This window comes from Eurosta solidaginis, chromosome 2, assembly GCF_040869045.1.
Source record: "Eurosta solidaginis isolate ZX-2024a chromosome 2, ASM4086904v1, whole genome shotgun sequence".
Lineage (NCBI taxonomy): Eukaryota > Metazoa > Arthropoda > Insecta > Diptera > Tephritidae > Eurosta > Eurosta solidaginis.
In genome coordinates, this window is record NC_090320.1 from 23,417,915 (window position 1) to 23,437,654 (window position 19,740).

At 38.7% G+C, this 19,740-nt stretch overlaps 1 protein-coding gene across 1 annotated transcript in view; it reads left to right on the forward strand.

Annotated features, from left to right (window-relative positions):
- The first annotated feature begins 363 nt into the window (after positions 1 to 363).
- Positions 364 to 19,740, forward strand: part of Dh31 (diuretic hormone class 2) — a 65,987-nt gene continuing 46,610 nt past the window's right edge. Inside the window, exon 1 of the mRNA XM_067769383.1 lies at positions 364 to 656. The gene's annotated coding sequence lies outside the window, so the exon portion shown is untranslated. The remainder of the gene's footprint in view (positions 657 to 19,740) is intronic.

Genomic DNA, 19,740 nt, shown 5'->3' on the forward strand with positions numbered 1-19,740 from the left:
CAAATAATAACTGGTGACGTTCATTTTAATACACATTTGTGTGTTAAAAGCGGCACGAATAACGAACACAAGCTGAAACACGTACATACATACATATGTATAATATGTTTATTAAAGCGATTTTTATATGCTTAGAAGTTGTTCGTGTTATTAAGTCATTCCATTCGTTGTTGTATACGCTTCAAACAGTTACTTCATTTATGAAGTTCGTCGTTTGTGTCGTCTCCGTAGCTGCTGCTTAACACTGTCGTTACGTCGCTGCTTTCATACGTTGGCTGCTTTGGTTGTGTTTGCCGTGCACTATAAATCCCGCCAACTTTGCTTTGCTGCTTTCACTGTTTAGTCAGATTTATAACAGTGCACTTTAGCAGTGATAAACGGGTATAAGCAGCGCTTAAGCACTTGAACAAGTTGAAATAATAATTATTTGGTAGCAATAGTTACATTTCAAAACGCGTGATTTTAATCGAACGAAAACGTATAAAGCGAAAAGTGTATGCGAAAACTATTCGAATAGCAAACAAAAGATAAGATAAATAAGTGAATATTTCCAAAAAGGTGTACGGTTATAAACATTTTTTAATTGTGCGCTTTTGAAAGTGTGACAGGCCGAGAGTGACACTCAAATAGAAAAAGATTTTAATAACAAATTAAAGGTAAGTTTGTGTAAATCAAAAGGCACATTAAAAAATTAACGAAAAATATTGAGGTCCAATATTTATTAAGAGCAAAATGAGTACCATAATACTCGAGTAATAAAAATCACATAAAAAAATTTCTTGAAAAATGTATGTGAAAACAATGGACAGATTCAGAAAATGAGAACCCCGCAAAAAATGATTAGCTTAGAGGAAAAATAGAAAACTAATCAAAAAAGCAAATAAATTAATTGAGATTTAGATAAGCCAATTTGATTGGATACTCAGGTACCTCCTTCAAAAAAGTTTTTTTTTACCAAAAAATCACAAATCGAAAAAATGAGACATAAACTCAATTTTCATTTTCACCAATTCTTAACAAAGGCAAGGTGTTCTTAAGAGCGCATAAACAAGAGTACCTTAAACCCATACTTATTTAATATATATGGGAACCATTAGTTATTGCGAAGCCAACAAAGTCAGTTGTTTTTCACTATAACTTTTAGTCAATGCCAATTTTTAGACACTGAAAGAAACAAACTGGTAAAATCAAACGAATTACGGGTCAATTCAACCGATATTTTTGTCAATCTTTATCCATGTTGTTGTTGTTGTAGCGATAACGACACTCCCCAAAGGCCTTGGGGAGTGTTATCGATGTTGATGGTCTTTTTCTGGATGCAGATCCGGTGCGTTTCGTTAACAAGCAACATAAAGATACTAGCCCGGCCATCTCGGCAACAATTTGGTATGACCACATGAAACCTTCTAGGCCATAGCACCCTCCAAAAACCCCCTAGATCCATCAGGAGTTCGGGGTCGCCAGAGCCTCGGCTGTTCATGAAACATGATTCGCCACGGGTAGGTGAGGTTGACAATTGGGTTGGGGAAGCAATTGAGTTGGGGCGCCTCTTACGAAAGGAATACTTACGGCGGATATATTCTAAGCCCCCTAACCCGCTGGGCTACGAATTACGAGTCAATTCAACCGATATTTTTGGCGATCTTTATCCATCGCATATTAATGCAGAATGCTTAAGCAGTCAACTCAACAAAAAAAAAAAAAAAAAAAAAAATAGTTCATCAAATGAAATAATACAAATAAAAACTTTTTTGGATTGTTGTTGTTGTGTAGCTCCGAAATCTTTGGGCGGTGTTATCGATGTCAGTGTTTCTTTGATGGATATAAATACGGTACGTTCCGTTAACAAGCACCATTAAGGTACTAGCCCGTTCATCTCGGGAACGACCACATTCAATTTTCTAAGCCATCCTGCCTCCCGTTCCTCTAGTTCCATGACGAACTTAGTGGCGCCAGAGCCTCGCCTGCTAAATTTGTGTATGATACATGCATTTTTGTAACATGATTCGCCCCGCGTAGCTTTTGCGTAAATGTCTCTTTAAAATTAGCTGATGCGTTTGCATAATATTTGCAATTGTAATCTGTTCAAATAACCATTGAAGTCAGTTATTTTAACAGAAAAGTAAATCAGATTGACTGAGACACTCTCATTTTTACAGAAAATTGTTAACTTGAATTTTGCTTCTGTTGAAATGGCTATACAAGTTTTTCCCCTTGACATATAACTCCGTTGAATTACCCATAATGCGATACAATTTACTGAATAACTGTTAAAGCAAGAACAACAAACCGTATTTGTTTATTTTACTAGCTTCATTTTTTACAGTGTATTTTCTGCGAAATTGAATAACCGTGTGATCGAGTTTTAAGTAACATACTGATGAGCTAGAAACTTGAAAATCGAAACAAAGTTTTGAACGAAATGACTATAAAAAATGCTGCAGGAAAAATTCTGGTAGACTGAACACTCATTAATGTATTTAGAAAACCGAAATTTCGCAGCTACGTATAGATAGATTCTTGAAAGTTCCTAGTTTCCAGTTCAAACAAGGACTCGTAGCTTGAAACAAGGCTTAGAACTCGATAACAACGCAAAATGAGAGAAAGAAAATTTCGAGAGGTAGGAGCTATTTGTAAAATTAATTTTCACCTGACGAAAATGATGAGTTTTCAGGAGTAATAAAAAAAAATTTTATCCACTGCGATAAATAAGCACAAGTTAAAAAATACAGTTTTCAATTTCAGTACTACTATTTTGCACACAAATGTACGCATCGCTTACTCTAAAATAAAGGTATTAACAGAGTATTTAGATGCAATATACTCAGTTGGATCCAAAATCCAAAGTTCTACATAATGCTTTGAACTGGCGGTGACTATGGGCGTGGTTGGTCGAAAATTTGGCGTTGTTCTTACATACGCTATCACTATTAGCATTGCCAACTTTCAACTTTGTAGATGGTTTAGTTTAATTAATGCCGAACAAATTTAAATTGGGGCCACTGAGCAGTCCAGACCTTAACTAATTCGTTTTATTTCCTGGATTTCAATTTTAATGCAGTTGCGGTACACAAAAATTGCGCTTCATTCAATAACTTTATGAGACGCTGTACGGTTAAAAATTCGAGCAAATTTTGAGCCATTCATTGGTCTAAGCAATTTTTCAAACGTTTTTTACCTAGCGCAAGTTTCAATAGGGCCCGCCAAAAATGACACCACGGCTAAAAATCTGGACCTAAATGATTGTAATTCTGTGCAAGAAAACCAAGGTTGATTTTTGATTGAAAAATTGAGGTAAAGCAACCAATTTTTTGCAAAGGCAGAATAAAATGGCACTAAGATTAAGTCACAAACTTAAACATAAGAGATTGTACCCTAGTGGTTACAGGCACTTACAGTAAAGAACGGATATAGTGTTGGTACTGGTATCGAATCCCCTGAGAAGGATCGGCGGGTCCCGAAACATGTAATCCACGCACCGTTGTGTTTAGAAAAAATAGTCAAATTGCGTAAAAGTACAAATTGGATCTTAGCTTCCTACTAAAACATATGGTACAGAGAAGTTTTTACAACAATTTATAGTTTGTGAAAGCAAAGTCATCCATTTATATAGGAGCGTACTTTCAAAGTCCCACCCGTCACACTGGGGTTATGGCAATTTTTTGTTAAAATAAAATTTTAAAACTTTTATAATTACTACCAAGGACAAACCGCTTAAAGTTTCAGTAAAACTCGAGTCAAAATGTCCCACCCGTCACTATGGAATGGCCCTATATCTTTTTTAAAACATTTTGTTTTACATATAGGAATACGTTTTATTGTACATATGTGACAGCACAGTGGGTAGAGCACACGACTCTGACCCAAAGCAGATACGCTCGAAACCTGCCGACGGTTCGATCAATTTTTATCTTTTTTTAATTGGTGTAAAATAGAAACCTTGAGTTTATAAATGTCAAAAGCGCTTGATTTGAACTAAAACGAAATTATATAAATGGCTACAACATGAAAATTTGCGTTATAATTATGAAAATTGGTACATATAAGGTAGTTTTTAAGGCTGTCAGCATTCGTTCCAAAATTAGTTAACAAATTTCGGATGTCTTTGGTTTTGCTGTTTTTATTCGCAATTTTTCACTCCCGATGGAAAAAGCGATTCCACTGAGTAAACGCGACTTCGAGTTTAAATGGCATAAAGCAAGAACAATTGCAATAATTGCTTAAGATTATGACAAAAACAATTACGCTATGCGACAAAATCAACTTTTTTTTTGGGTATTGGACCAAACCCACTTTTTTGTAGAGATTGAGGCTTAAGTACACAAAGTACTATCTCCGTTTTTCGAAGTTAGCCTCCCAAAAATAGATATCGGCTTACGAAGTTCGAAATTCTGCATTTCGAAATTTTAGTTTTTTTTGCTAACACGTTCAGCAAATTAAAAAAGTAAAAATGTAGTCGGGGTCCGCCGTTTTGTTTTACTTGAATGGCTGAATTCTTTTTTTTTGAAAAATTACAGTACGAGCAATTCCAGTGGAGAGTATGTGCAGACATGAAAGTAGTAGCCACTATCATGGGACTATCTGACTTTTCACTTCGTTTAACAGCTGTTGTACTAAATTTTGAAAAAAAAAGAATTCAGCCCTTCAAATAAGGGAAAAGAGCGGACCACGACCACATTTTTACTTTTTTAATTTGCTGAACGCGTTAACAAAAAACAAAAAATAAAATTTCGAAATATAGAATTTCGAACTTTGAAAGCAGATATCTATTTTTCGGAGGCTAACTTCGAAAAACGGAGAGAGTACTTTGTCTACTTAAGCCTCAATCTCTACAAAAAAGGGGGTTTGGTCCAATTCCCAGCCGTTTGTTGCACAGTGTTATTGTTGGTGTTGTAACCGCAAAGGTTTAGTGAAGTGTTGCGAATATGGGTTGTCCTTTAGCGCTTAAGAGTCCAGTACGCTGCGGCACTTTTCTGGTAACTGCCAGACTGTTTCAAGAACGATGCTATTGAACCCTCGATCCTTGGCTTTTTGGATTTTAGTCGATTGATTGAGTAGTAGTGTTGCCAGAAGCTTCTTTATTAACCAAACTGAAAAACCCTATCAAAAACCAGGTCCTATGTTATAAAATAGCTTCGTCCTTTTGGCAAATATTGAAAGCTTCTAGATCTGACAGCCGTATCACTCCTACTAGCTGGAGTGTTAGTCTGGCAAGTGCAGGGCATGAGCACAAAACGTGCTTGCTGGTTTCCTCCTCCAAATCGCACTTCCTACATCTGCTATCACTGACAAAGCCTAATTTAAAAGCATATGAGGTCAGAATACCCGTCATGAGTTCTTCTATTTTTAATGATATAATAACTTTGTTAGTCTAAGTTTGTAAGGCTTGGGTCAACGCCGTTCTCACTTGGTTGGTCATGTGCAACGCTCGCCTTCTCGGAGCAAGCTTCGAGGGATGCGCCCTTTATAGCTAATTCGTCCGCTTTTTCATTCCCATATGCCCCGGGGCCCAATGTAGACGTATGCTTATTCCTCTCCTGATTCTTTCCAGGGATTTCTAATACTCTAACACACTTTAAGTTGCTGTGCTATGCGAGATTATTGCATTAATTGTATGGTGGCCAACAGTGAAGTACTTTGCAGAGTTTTATGCTGAATAGAATCAAATATTTGCAAGATGCTTTTTTAAAGCTCACACAAAATAACAGCCCAATACCTCTCATGGATGTATGAATGTAGTAAAGCTTGTGTGCCTATAGCAATGTTTTTAAATAATTATACTCAGTTGAGCAGAGCTCACAGAGTATATTAAGTTTGATTGGATAACGGTTGGTTGTACATATATAAAGGAATCGAGATAGATATAGACTTCCATATATCAAAATAATCAGGATCGAAAAAAAATTTGATTGAGCCATGTCCGTCCGTCCGTCCGTCCGTCCGTCCGTTAACACGATAACTTGAGTAAATTTTGAGGTATCTTGATGAAATTTGGTATGTAGGTTCCTGAGCACTCATCTTAGATCGCTATTTAAAATGAACGATATCGGACTATAACCACGCCCACTTTTTCGATATCGAAAATTTTAACTTTTTAAAAAAAATTTTTTTTAATTCAAATTTTAACAAAAAATTTAATATCTTTACTGTATATAAGTAAATTAAGTCAAAATTCAACTCCAGTAATGATATGATGCAACAAAATACAAAAATAAAAGAAAATTTCAAAATGGGCGTGGCTCCGCCCATTTTCATTTAGTTTGTATAGAATACTTTTATTGCCATAAGTCGAACAAAAATTTACCAATCCTTCTCAAATTTGGTAGGAGCATAGACTCTATGACGGTAACTATTCTCTGTGAAAATGGGTGAAATCGGTGGAAGCCACGCCCAGTTTTTATACACAGTCCACCGTCTGTCCTTCCGCTCGGCCGTTAACACAATAACTTGAGCAAAATCCGATATATCTTTACCAAACAAAGCCCACTTACTTATCTGAAATCACTTTATCTTGGTATAAAAAATGGCCGAAATCCGACCATAACCACGCCCACTTTATCGATATCGAAAATCACGAAAAATGAAAAAAATGCCATAATTCTATACCAAATACGAAAAAAGGGATGAAACATGGTAACTGGATTGGTTTATTGACGCAAAATATAACTTTGGAAAAAACTTTGTAAAATGGGTGTGACACATACCATATTAAGTAGAAGAAAATGAAAAAGTTCTACAAGACGAAATCAACAGCCCTTGGAATCTTGGCAGGAATACTGTTAGTGGTATTGCATATATAAATAAATTAGCAGTACCCGACAGATGATTTTCTGGATCACCTGGTCCACATTTTGGTCGATATCGCGAGAACGCCTTCACATATACATCTAAGGGCCACTCGATTTTAAAACCCTCATTAATACCTTTAATTTGATATCCATATCGTACAAACACATACTAGAGTCACCCCTGTCCCACCCTAATGGCGATATCTCGAAAAGGCGTCCACCTATAGACCTAATGCGCACTCCCTCTCAAAATGCTCAGTAACACCTTTCGTTTGATACCCATATCGTACAAACATTCTATAGTCACCCCTGGCCCACCCTAATGGCGATATCTCGAAAAGGCGTCCACCTATAGACCTAATGTCCACTCCCTCTTAAAATGCTCAGTAACACCTTTCGTTTGATACGCATATCGTACAAACATTCTAGAGTCACCCCTGGCCCACCCTAATGGCGATTTCTCGAAAAGGCGTCCACCTATAGACCTAATGCCTACTCCCTCTTAAAATGCTCAGTAACACCTTTCGTTTGATACCCATATCGTACAAACATTCTAGAGTCACACCTGGCCCACCCTAATGGCGATATCGCGAAAAGGCGTCCACCTATAGACCTAATTCCCACTCCCTCTTAAAATGTTCAGTAACACCTTTCGTTTGATACCCATATCGTACAAACATTCTAGAGTCACCCTTGGTCCACCTTTATGGCGATATCTCGAAAAGGCGTCCACCTATAGAACCAAGGATTACTCCCTTTTAAAATACTCATTACCACCTTTCATTTGATACCCATATCGTACAAACACATTTTAGAGTCACCCTGGCCCACCCTAATGGCGATATCTCGAAAAGGCGTCCACCTATAGACCTAATGCCCACTCCCTCTTAAAATGCTCAGTAACACCTTTCGTTTGATACCCATATCGTACAAACATTCTAGAGTCACCCCTGGCCCACCCTAATGGCGATATCTCGAAAGGGCGTCCACCTATAGACCTAATGCCCACTCCCTCTTAAAATGCTCAGTAACACCTTTCATTTGATACCCATATCGTACAAACACATTCTAGAGTCACCCTTGGCCCACCCTAATGGCGATATCTCGAAAAGGCGTCCACCTATAGACCTAATGCCCACTCCCTCTTAAAATGCGCAGTAAAACCTTTCGTTTGATACCCATATCGTACAAACATTCTAGAGTCACCCCTGGCCCACCCTATTGGCGATGTCTCGAAAAGGCCTCCACCTATAGACCTAATTCCCACTCCCTCTTAAAATGCTCAGTAACACCTTTCGTTTGATACCCATATCGTACAAACATTCTAGAGTCACCCCTGGCCCACCCTAATGGCGACATTTCGAAAAGGCGTCCACCTATAGACCTAATGCCCACTCCCTCTTAAAATGCTCAGTAACACTTTTCGTTTGATACCCATATCGTACAAACATTCTAGAGTCACCCCTGGCCCACCCTAATGGCGATATCTCGAAAAGGCGTCCACCTATAGACCTAATGCCCACTCCCTCTTAAAATGCGCAGTAACACCTTTCGTTTGATACCCATATCGTACAAACATTCTAGAGTCACCCCTGGCCCACCCTATTGGCGATGTCTCGAAAAGGCCTCCACCTATAGACCTAATTCCCACTCCCTCTTAAAATGCTCAGTAACACCTTTCGTTTGATACCCATATCGTACAAACATTCTAGAGTCACCCCTGGCCCACCCTAATGGCGACATTTCGAAAAGGCGTCCACCTATAGACCTAATGCCCACTCCCTCTTAAAATGCTCAGTAACACTTTTCGTTTGATACCCATATCGTACAAACATTCTAGAGTCACCCCTGGCCCACCCTAATGGCGATATCTCGAAAAGGCGTCCACCTATAGACCTAATTCCCACTCCCTCTTAAAATGTTCAGTAACACCTTTCGTTTGATACCCATATCGTACAAACATTCTAGAGTCACAATTGGTCCACCTTTATGGCGATATCTCGAAAAGGCGTCCACCTATAGAACTAAGGATTACTCCCTTTTAAAATACTCATTACCACCTTTCATTTGATACCCATATCGTACAAACACATTTTAGAGTCACCCTGGCCCACCCTAATGGCGATATCTCGAAAAGGCGTCCACCTATAGACCTAATGCCCACTCCCTCTTAAAATGCGCAGTAACACCTTTCGTTTGATACCCATATCGTACAAACATTCTAGAGTCACCCCTGGCCCACCCTATTGGCGATGTCTCGAAAAGGCCTCCACCTATAGACCTAATTCCCACTCCCTCTTAAAATGCTCAGTAACACCTTTCGTTTGATACCCATATCGTACAAACATTCTAGAGTCACCCCTGGCCCACCCTAATGGCGACATTTCGAAAAGGCGTCCACCTATAGACCTAATGCCCACTCCCTCTTAAAATGCTCAGTAACACCTTTCGTTTGATACCCATATCGTACAAACATTCTAGAGTCACCCCTGGCCCACCCTAATGTCGATATCTCGAAAGGGCGTCCACCTATAGACCTAATGCCCACTCCCTCTTAAAATGCTCAGTAACACCTTTCATTTGATACCCATATCGTACAAACACATTCTAGAGTCACCCTTGGCCCACCCTAATGGCGATATCTCGAAAAGGCGTCCACCTATAGACCTAATGCCCACTCCCTCTTAAAATGCGCAGTAACACCTTTCGTTTGATACCCATATCGTACAAACATTCTAGAGTCACCCCTGGCCCACCCTATTGGCGATGTCTCGAAAAGGCCTCCACCTATAGACCTAATTCCCACTCCCTCTTAAAATGCTCAGTAACACCTTTCGTTTGATACCCATATCGTACAAACATTCTAGAGTCACCCCTGGCCCACCCTAATGGCGACATTTCGAAAAGGCGTCCACCTATAGACCTAATGCCCACTCCCTCTTAAAATGCTCAGTAACACTTTTCGTTTGATACCCATATCGTACAAACATTCTAGAGTCACCCCTGGCCCACCCTAATGGCGATATCTCGAAAAGGCGTCCACCTATAGACCTAATTCCCACTCCCTCTTAAAATGTTCAGTAACACCTTTCGTTTGATACCCATATCGTACAAACATTCTAGAGTCACCCTTGGTCCACCTTTATGGCGATATCTCGAAAAGGCGTCCACCTATAGAACTAAGGATTACTCCCTTTTAAAATACTCATTACCACCTTTCATTGATACCCATATCGTACAAACACATTTTAGAGTCACCCTGGCCCACCCTAATGGCGATATCTCGAAAAGGCGTCCACCTATAGACCTAATGCCCACTCCCTCTTAAAATGCTCAGTAACACCTTTCGTTTGATACCCATATCGTACAAACATTCTAGAGTCACCCCTGGCCCACCCTAATGGCGATATCTCGAAAGGGCGTCCACCTATAGACCTAGTGCCCACTCCCTCTTAAAATGCTAAGTAACACCTTTCGTTTGATGCCCATATCGTACAAACACATTCTAGAGTCACCCCTGGCCCACCCTAATGACGATATCTCGAAAAGGCGTCCACCTATAGACCTCATGCCCACTCCCTCTTAAAATGCTCAGTAACACCTTTCATTTGATTCCCATTTCGTTCAAACACATTCTAGAGACACCCCTGGTCCACCTTTATGGCGATATCTCGAAACGGCGTCCACCTATGGAACTAAGGATCACTCCTTTTCAAAATACTCATTAACAGCTTTCATTTGATACCCATATCGTACAAACATATTCTAGAGTCACCCCTGGTCTACCTTTATGGCGATTTCTTGAAAAGGCGTCCACCGATAGACCTAAGGCCCACTCCCTCTTAAAATGCTCAGTAACACCTTTCATTTGATACCCATATCGTACAAACAAATTCTAGAGTCAGCCCTGGTCCACCTTTATGGCGATATCCCTAAATGGCGTCCATCCATAGAACTATGGCCTACTCTCTCTTAAAATACTCTTTAATACCTTTCATTTGATACACATGTCATACAACCACATTCCAGGGTTACCCCAGGTTCATTTTCCTTATTTTGTCTCCATAGCTCTCAACTGAGTATGTAATGTTCGGTTACACCCGAACTTAGCCTTCCTTACTTGTTAAAATTTGTATACAAATTTAATAATTTAATTAAGATTCAAGTATTTTTGTACTCATTCTTTGTTAGCACTACGTAGCTTAGTAGCAAGTATTAGATATTGCTGCTGTCTATTTTTGTTTTTAATTAACAAATGGAAGCAACGCTTTACTAAACAAGTAAGGATGGGACTGTCTTCGGCTTTCATGAATAGGGCTGAACAATAATCTTATCCCGTTCGTAATCTCCAAATAATCGGATGTATAAGATAAGAAATATTTACTGAACAGATGTACATACCTAAACGATTTTTAAGATAAATATAAAATAAAAAATGGCAAAGAACCACCTTATCTGAACGATCGGTTGTATGGGATATATATTATATATAGCTCCGATCGAAATGATTTTTACAGAAAATCTTCTATGATATATTAGAATATATATCACCAAGTTTCACGTTTTTATATTGGAAACTAAGGGAGAAATTGCCAAAAGTCTTTCTATCTGAACGATCGGTTGTATGGGATATATACTATATATAGCTCCGATCAAAGTGATTTTTTCGGAAAATCTTCTATGTTATATTAAAATATATATCACAGAGTTTCACGTTTATACTTTCTAAATTCAAGGAGAAATGGCCAAAAATCTTTTTTTCTATCTGAACGATCGGTTGTATGGGATATATACTATATATAGCTCCGATCAAAGTGATTTTTTCATAAAACCTTCCATGATATATTAAAATATATATCACCGAGTTTCACGTCTATACTTTCTAAATTGCGGCAGAAATGACCAAAATCGTCTTATCTGAACGATCGGTTGTATGGGAGATATATGTTATAGTGGTCCGATCCTACCGGATCCCACAAATGTCTAATATAATACAAAAATACATCCTTGTGCCAAATTTCATTGAGATATCTCAAAATTTGAGGGACTAGTTTGCGTTCAAACAGACAGACGGACGGACAGACGGACATGGCTATATCAACTCATTTCGTCGCCCTGATCAATTCGGTATACTTAATGGTGAGTCTATCTTCTATATTTCGCAACGTTACAAACATCGGACCAAACTTAATATACCATTTCATGTTCATGAAAGGTATAAAAATATTAAAATTCTGCCAAGTATTCACGCGCTCTCATATTTACATAGCTATGAATGCTAATATTTAGTATACGCTGATAACAACCGAATTTTCATGTTGATGTGTCAGATGCTGCGCCAGCTGAAATGATTACGTATACGCCATGGTGTCCGTTGTTAATCGTCGAGGTGTTAGAATTTGCACTTTCACAGCAAATGCTGGTCATTATATTGTTTTAGTTTAAAAGTTTTTTGCTTAAATTTGCATACATATGTACATAGTTTTTAAAAATAGCTAATAAAACGCTATTTTGGCTTTCGCGTTCTAATCGAATGATTGGGATTTTCATGTACTTAGATAAGAGAAAAATAAGGAATTTTCCAACTTTTGCAACCGGAAAGTTTATTTTTAGTTGGAATATTGCAATCGCAAAAATTTATATATGTATGTATGTCCCTTATAAAACCATAAACCAATATATCCATTAAATGACGTTGACCAACACGATCAACTAAATCAGTAAAAACCTCATTACAGGACGATGCTCGTGGCTCGCCAAAAGCTTTTGACATAGTCAACCACGGCACGCTACTCCAAGACATAGAAGGTGCCACCCATTACCATCACCTCCGCAGAGGTTTCAGCAGCCATCCACAAGGCCAAGCCCTATAAGTCAATACGCCCAAATGGAATAGCCATGCCAATGCTAAAACACCTTGGCACTCAGGGAATAATTTACTTTACACAAGTTTTCAACCTGTCGCTGAAATCCTTTGTCATTCCTGAACAATGGAAATTGGCAAGGATAATTCCTGGCAAACCAGCTAACGAAGGCGAGTCATATCGACCGATACCACTCCTTTCGCCAGTAGCGAAGAAACTGGAAACCGGTTACTCCCTCATTTCACGGCAAATCTTCGCCTAGTCACGCACCAACATGGCTTCCACAAAATGCACTGCCCCACCACCGCGCTCAATGCCATAAATACTCAGATTAATTACGGAACTGAACGATATTTCACACGGAGTCACCCGGTCTATAGTTTGATTATTTAATTTGATGCTGGATTATAGTAGTTGCATAACTTAGACGCTCTGAAACATATTTCTATAAAAGCGTGCAAAAAGTGGTGTATGCTGATGACGTTGATATCATCGACTTGAATACCCGCGCCGTAAGTTCTGCTTACTCAGAATTGGATGAAGCAGCCGAAAAGGTGAGTTTATCGGTGAATGAGGACAAAACGAAGTACCTGCTGTCATCGATGAAAGAGCCAGCGCATTTGGACCTTGGCAACCACGCCACTGTTGGCAGCCATAATTTCGAAATAGTGAAAGACTTCGTTTATTTGGGAACCGAAATTCACACAAACAACTCCATCAGCTATGAAATCTAGCTAAGACTCACTCTTGCCAATAAATGCTTGTTTGGACTGAGTAGGCAATTGAAAAGTAAAGTCCACTCTCGGCAAACGAAAATCATGCTCTACAAAACACGCATCGTTCATGTACTGCTAAATGGTACAGAAGCATGAACCATGACAACATCAGATGAAACGGCTCTGGAAGTGTTCGAGAGAAAAGTTCTTCGAAAGATTTACGAACCTCTACGCGTTGGCGATGGCAGGTACCGAAGAAGATTTAATGATAAACTTTACGAGCCTGACGCAGACATCAACATAAATTCAAAAAATAACTGTAAGACACGATATCTTCCAAAAAGATTTAAGGCCGAGCTTCTCTTCCCATTTCCGATGTGCTCCTTTTAAGTTTTTCTACAAATTGGTGGGGCGTGACCTACAGGTTTTATGCCTACTCCGAACGGCGAGTTTGCACTGAGAAGCTTTTCGTGACAGAAATAAACTCGCAGTGTTTGCCAAATCACTGACGAGGGGGTCCTCCGCTTAGAAAAACTTTATTCTAATTGAAAAAAATTGTTTCTAATATTTTCATGTTATTTTGCCCGAGGCGTGAACCCAATGTGGTAGGCGGAACACGCTACCACTACACCATAGCAGCCGTCACATGGTCAATGTAGTTCAGCAAATTAAAACGAAGCGGCTACGCCATGTTATGCGTATGAAAGATGATGCTCCGGCTAAGAAAGTATTTTTATCGGAGCCCGCCTTTTCAAGCAGCATAAAAGGGCGGTCCCCACTTCCCTCAAAGGACCAAGTGGAAAACGGTTTAAATTACTTAGTTGTGACCAGTTGGAGCCCGTTAAACCAGATAAAAAGCTACCTGCGCGCCTTGTTGGACGGCCATAACCGTTGAAACGATTAAGCGCCAGTTAAGTAAGTAACTTACTATGTAATCCCACGATAACGGTGCTTAGTTTACGTATATAGAGTATAACAGTGACTCAATAGATGAATTCAACAAGTTATTTATTTAGCATTGATTGAAAAACACACAAATTTTCTTACTTCAAAGCGCTGGAGCTCAATGATATTTTATTATGACGGAATTCGTAGAAAATCTGCTTAAACAATTTATTCATTAAACTGTAAGCTCTTTCCTGCCACCGCTCTCTGTTTTCATTTACACCTGCTCTTACAACAACATTTCTTATTACTGCTTATATTAATTCAAGTTTAGTTTTTGTTCGCACCATTTAGCTGAGTATTTAGTCATCATAACTAGCTCGTTGGCTTAAGTTCAAATGAGAATTATGCTAATTTCTTAAGCACTTTCTCATGTTTACAAAATTGTTATACCAAATCTTTAGAGACTAGACGTATTAAGGAAATGTAAGCAAGCAGTTGGATTTAAGTCGTTTTTTGGCTGTTCTTTTGCGCCGATGGCATGTGGTGACCTTACGAATGCGTATATATTTTTTTGTGTTTTTGCGTTTCTTTTTGTTTTATTTTATTAAATTTAGTTTTGCAGATTGTGTACAATTGTGGTGACTTAAATAAATAAGGCGGCAAGAAAGTATTTCAAAGTAACTTAAAGTTTTCAAATTAGTTGCAAAGCCAATTAAGTATAAATCAAAAAATTTATGATTTTTGAGATTTTGAAATATTCTGATGCTTAAAGTAATCATAGCTAAAAAATATGCTGGCTTATTCAGCACTTTTGGAGCATTACTTCAAAGAAATGGTATTCACCTTAAGATACTCACCGTTGTGCGACGCTTCGCCTTGTACCTAATTCAAAATTCTAAGTACAGCAGCCGCAGTAAACCCGGCCGTATTTTCTTTGCAGGAGGTCTAATAATGATTCGCTGAAAATCCACCAATTAGCTAGTGATCATAAATGCTACTTTGGACTAGGTAGGCAATTGAAAAGTAAAGTCCTCTCTCGGCAAACGAAAAACCAGTCACTTATCGTATCCGTCCTGCTATATGGTGCAGAAGCATGGACCATGACAATATCAGATGAAGCGGCTCTGGGAGTGTTCGAGAGAAAAGTTCTTCGAAAAATGTATGCACCTCTACGCATTGGCGATGGCGAGTACCGAAGAAGATTTAACGATGAGCTGTACGAGCTCTACGCAGACGTTAACGTAGTCCAGCGAATTAAAACACAGCGGCTGCGCTGGCTAGACCATGTTATGCGAATGAAAGATGACACTCCGGCCAAGAAAGTGTTTCTATCGGAACCCGCCTATGAAAGCAGAGATAGAGGGCGGCCTCCACTACGCTGGAAGGACCAGGTGGAAAACGATTTAAACTCCCTTGGTGTGACCAATTGGCAGAGAGAAGAAGCGACTGGCGCGCCTTGTTTGACTGCCATAACCGTTTAAACAGTTAAGCGCCAATTAAGTAAGTAAGTAAGCTAGTGATGCGTGCACAAACATACAGTTAGAGTGACAAAAATTCTGAAAATTGTTTACTTCACTTTTTTAAAGAGTTTAATCCGGCACAAGAAACGATTTTTTCTTTTTGAAATATTTTTCTGCTGTTATATGCATGCAAAGCTTTGTGGTATACTTCTAGCAATAAAAAATATAAAGTAAATGCGCAGGGGCGATACACCTACGAAGAAATTAAGGCCGAGCTTCAATTCCAGTTTGCGTCGAGCTCCTTTTAAATTTTACTACAATTACAACTGCGTGACGTAATCCCCTAAGCACAGAATCCCACAGAACTTTGATGTGTGCATTGTGGACAGGACCCAATGGGAAATTGGGAATCCTTATAATGGCCCTGAATCAGAGGTCTGGTTTACGGATGGATCGTAATTCGATGACGGAAGAACGAGATCTGGCATCGATGGGCTGAGCTTCATGAAATTGATACCAATGTGATGTTACCCTACCATATTTCAGGCAGAAATCTTTCAATAGAAGTTTGCGGTAGAGAATGTCTACGGAGAGGCTAATACTTGAAGAGCATCTACATTATGTCGGACAGCCAGGCGGCCCTGCGTGCCTTGCCATCCTACACAGTTATATCTAAGCTAGTGAATGAAATCCTTAATGACGTGGGAGCCAAAACCAAAGATTTGTTATGATGGGCTCTGGGACATCAAGGGCATGAATGTAACGAACATGCAGATTACCTACCAAAACAGGGTACTACAGCAGAATTCTATGGTCCAGAGCCTTTTTGCGGACTCACAAAAGCACACACCAGGGAAACCATAAGTAACTGGGAACTCTCACTGTGTACTATACGGGACACTATGGTCTACAATATCACCTAAGTAAATTAAATCTATCCGATACTCAAATTTGTCATTTCTGTGAGCTGGAGGATGAAACGCCAGTTAAAATTCGCTCTGCAAATGCGTCGCTCTGGCAAGGCAGACACTCTCCCATCTAGATGGTGTGACTCAATTCCTATTTGATATGAAGTAGGAGGCCTGATTAGGTACTTAGATACATATTAAAAGCCTCCACATACAAAATTAGGCTGTAAGGTCATGCACAATAGATCTACACACAGGTCCAGACCAGGTGCTTCCAGGCCTAATAATTATAAATACATAAATACAAATTGGCGGAACGGCACCTACATGTGTTACGCCGACTCCGAAACGGCATCTAGAAGGCAAATGAGTTTTTACTGAGAAGCAATACATGCGCGAATATTAGCTTAAGGTGTGTATTCCACTCGGAGACATTTTTGACAATCATGAATGTCATCAGTGCCTCAGTGAGTGACGATTGGGAATATAATTATAACTCAATATAATTAGTAAATAAATGCATGCCGCAATATAACTTTTGAGAGATTTATGTCGAGCTTCTTTGTTGTTGGTGTAGCGATAAGGACATTCCGCGAAGGCCTTGTGGAGTGGTTATCGGTGTTGATGGTCCTTTGTCGGATGCAGATCCGGTACGTTCTGGTAAAAAGCAGACCTGACGCGGTTGTATTCTAAGCCCCCTAACCCGCTGGGGGTCGAGCTTCTCTATAACTCCATACGTTATTAAATCATCTTCTTCCTATACAAACTTCTACGTCATTTTGACTGCAATTCTGAGCACTGGCATAGAAGTTTTTGAATCAACTCCACTGCCATATAATTCTGTGAGCTTAAGAATTAAAAGGAGAAACTTGGTCTGGTATACTTTGTGGCAGATGCAGCGGTACCTTAAAAAATAACCTACGATGAGGCCTCTAAGCACTCTCATTAAAGTATTGTTAAGTTTGTGAAAAAAGCTATGTCTGTCTTCCTATACAACAATGGCACAACAGATCTTCACACCTGCTCTCAGTTGGTTAATATCAAGCTTGTTTGCCGTTGAAAAGGAGTCCGCCTCCTTTTGGTTAATTTCGATATCTTTTTTGGCTATCTTTATATACGGCGATATTCTTATCTCCTGGCGCCCTCAAGAAATAGGCAACTACATGCTTTATGCAGTTCAGTGAGACTTGGAACTTCCGTGCAAGTTAACATTTTACTATCTTAGATTCTAATAGCAGCATCGCAAGAGCTGTACTCTCTTGGGCGAATTAGTTATTACTACAATGGCTACGCCTTTGCTTCAAAGGCACTATAAGGGTAAGGAAATCGTAAAATACAAACAAATTCCTTTAAACCGACTGTGGAACATATTCAGTCTATCTGAGTTTCTTACGGAACAGCTTGTTTCACCTAACTCAAACTTGAAATCAAGCAATTTTTATTAGCACTCAGCACTTTCACCGACGTTTCTGTGATTATTTCCGCGCATTGCGACTCCATAATAGCTCTTGTGTTAACTCCTTTCAGCAACACGACTTTGCTTCTTGTCAAACATACGACTGCCACCAGTTGTGTGAGTTGGCAGAACATCAACAAGCTCTTGGTGTTTAATTTTGTCGCTACTAAATTGTGTGCATTTATTTGCACGTTTTCCTATGCTACGCGATTTAATAAAAGCGCATGCTATTTCTTTAATAACCAACAAAAATCAACAATCGCACACGAAATTACATTATTTTTGGCTCAAACAGATAAGACAAACAAGATTTAAAAGAAAATTGCTTTGATCTAACAAAAGTCATTTACAAAGCCAAATTCTAATAGAACCCACAAAATACTGTCAAAACAAGCATTTAAGCTTACGGGTACAACGTGGCGTATGAGCAACTATTTGAGAGGGTATATTGAATAGGTTTAGAAGAGCGGACGAAGAAAAGCGTAGTATATGATGAATTAAAACGTAGTAAAATAAGAGAAGATTGAGTTTTCAAGAAAGATCATGCAGTCATTTTCAAGGAACAAATTTTGTCTTATAACCATGTAGATTTTAGAGAAATCCTCAAAGGAAACTGTTATATCTTCTTCAGTTTTTTTTATACTCAGCGTGCTTTGCACACAGAGTATATTAACTTTGATTGGATAACGGTTGGTTGTGTAGGTATAAAGGAATCGAGATATATATAGACTTCCATATATCAAAATCATCAGTATCGAAAAAAAATTTGATTGAGCCATGTCCGTCCGTCCGTCTGTCCGTTCGTCCGTCTGTCCGTTAACATGATAACTTGAGTAAATATTGAGATATCTTCACCAAATTTGGCTAACGAGCTTATCTGGACCCAGAATATATTGCTATTGAAAATGAGCGAAATCGGATGATAACCACGCCCACTTTTTATATATATAACATTTTGGAAAACACAAAAAACCTGATTATTTAGTAAATAGAACACCGAGAATGTTGAAATTTGACGTGTGGACTGATAATGAGACTCTTGATAACAATTTTGAAACATTTTTTAAAATGGGCGTGGCACCGCTCACTTGTGATTAAATCAATTTTACAAATATTATTAATCATAACTCAAAAATCGTTAAACCTATCGTAACAAAACTCAGCAGAGAGAAAATTTACGAAATCGGTTAAGGACCACGCCCACTTTTATATAAAAGAGTTTTAAAAGGGTCGTGGACGAATAAAATAAGCTTCATCTTTGCAAAAAAGAGTTTTTATAAATGGTATTTCATTTCACACGTGGATTTATAACAATAAATAGGAAAAACTTCAAATTTAAAAAAATGGGCGTGGCACCGCCCCTTTTATGACTAAGCAATATTCTATGTTTCGGGAGCCATAACTCGATGAAAAATTAACGGATCGTAATAAAACTGGGTACGCAAATTTTCCCTATAGCAGGAAATATTTCTAGAAAAAATGGACGAGATCGGTTAAAGACCACGCCCACTTTTTTATAAAAGATTTTTAAAAGGGTCTTATACGAAAATAATAAGCTATATATTAGCGAAAAAGAGCTTTGTATCAATAGAATTTTACTTTCTAAATTGAATTATAACATTAAATTGGAAAACACTAAAATTTTTGAAAATGGGCGTGG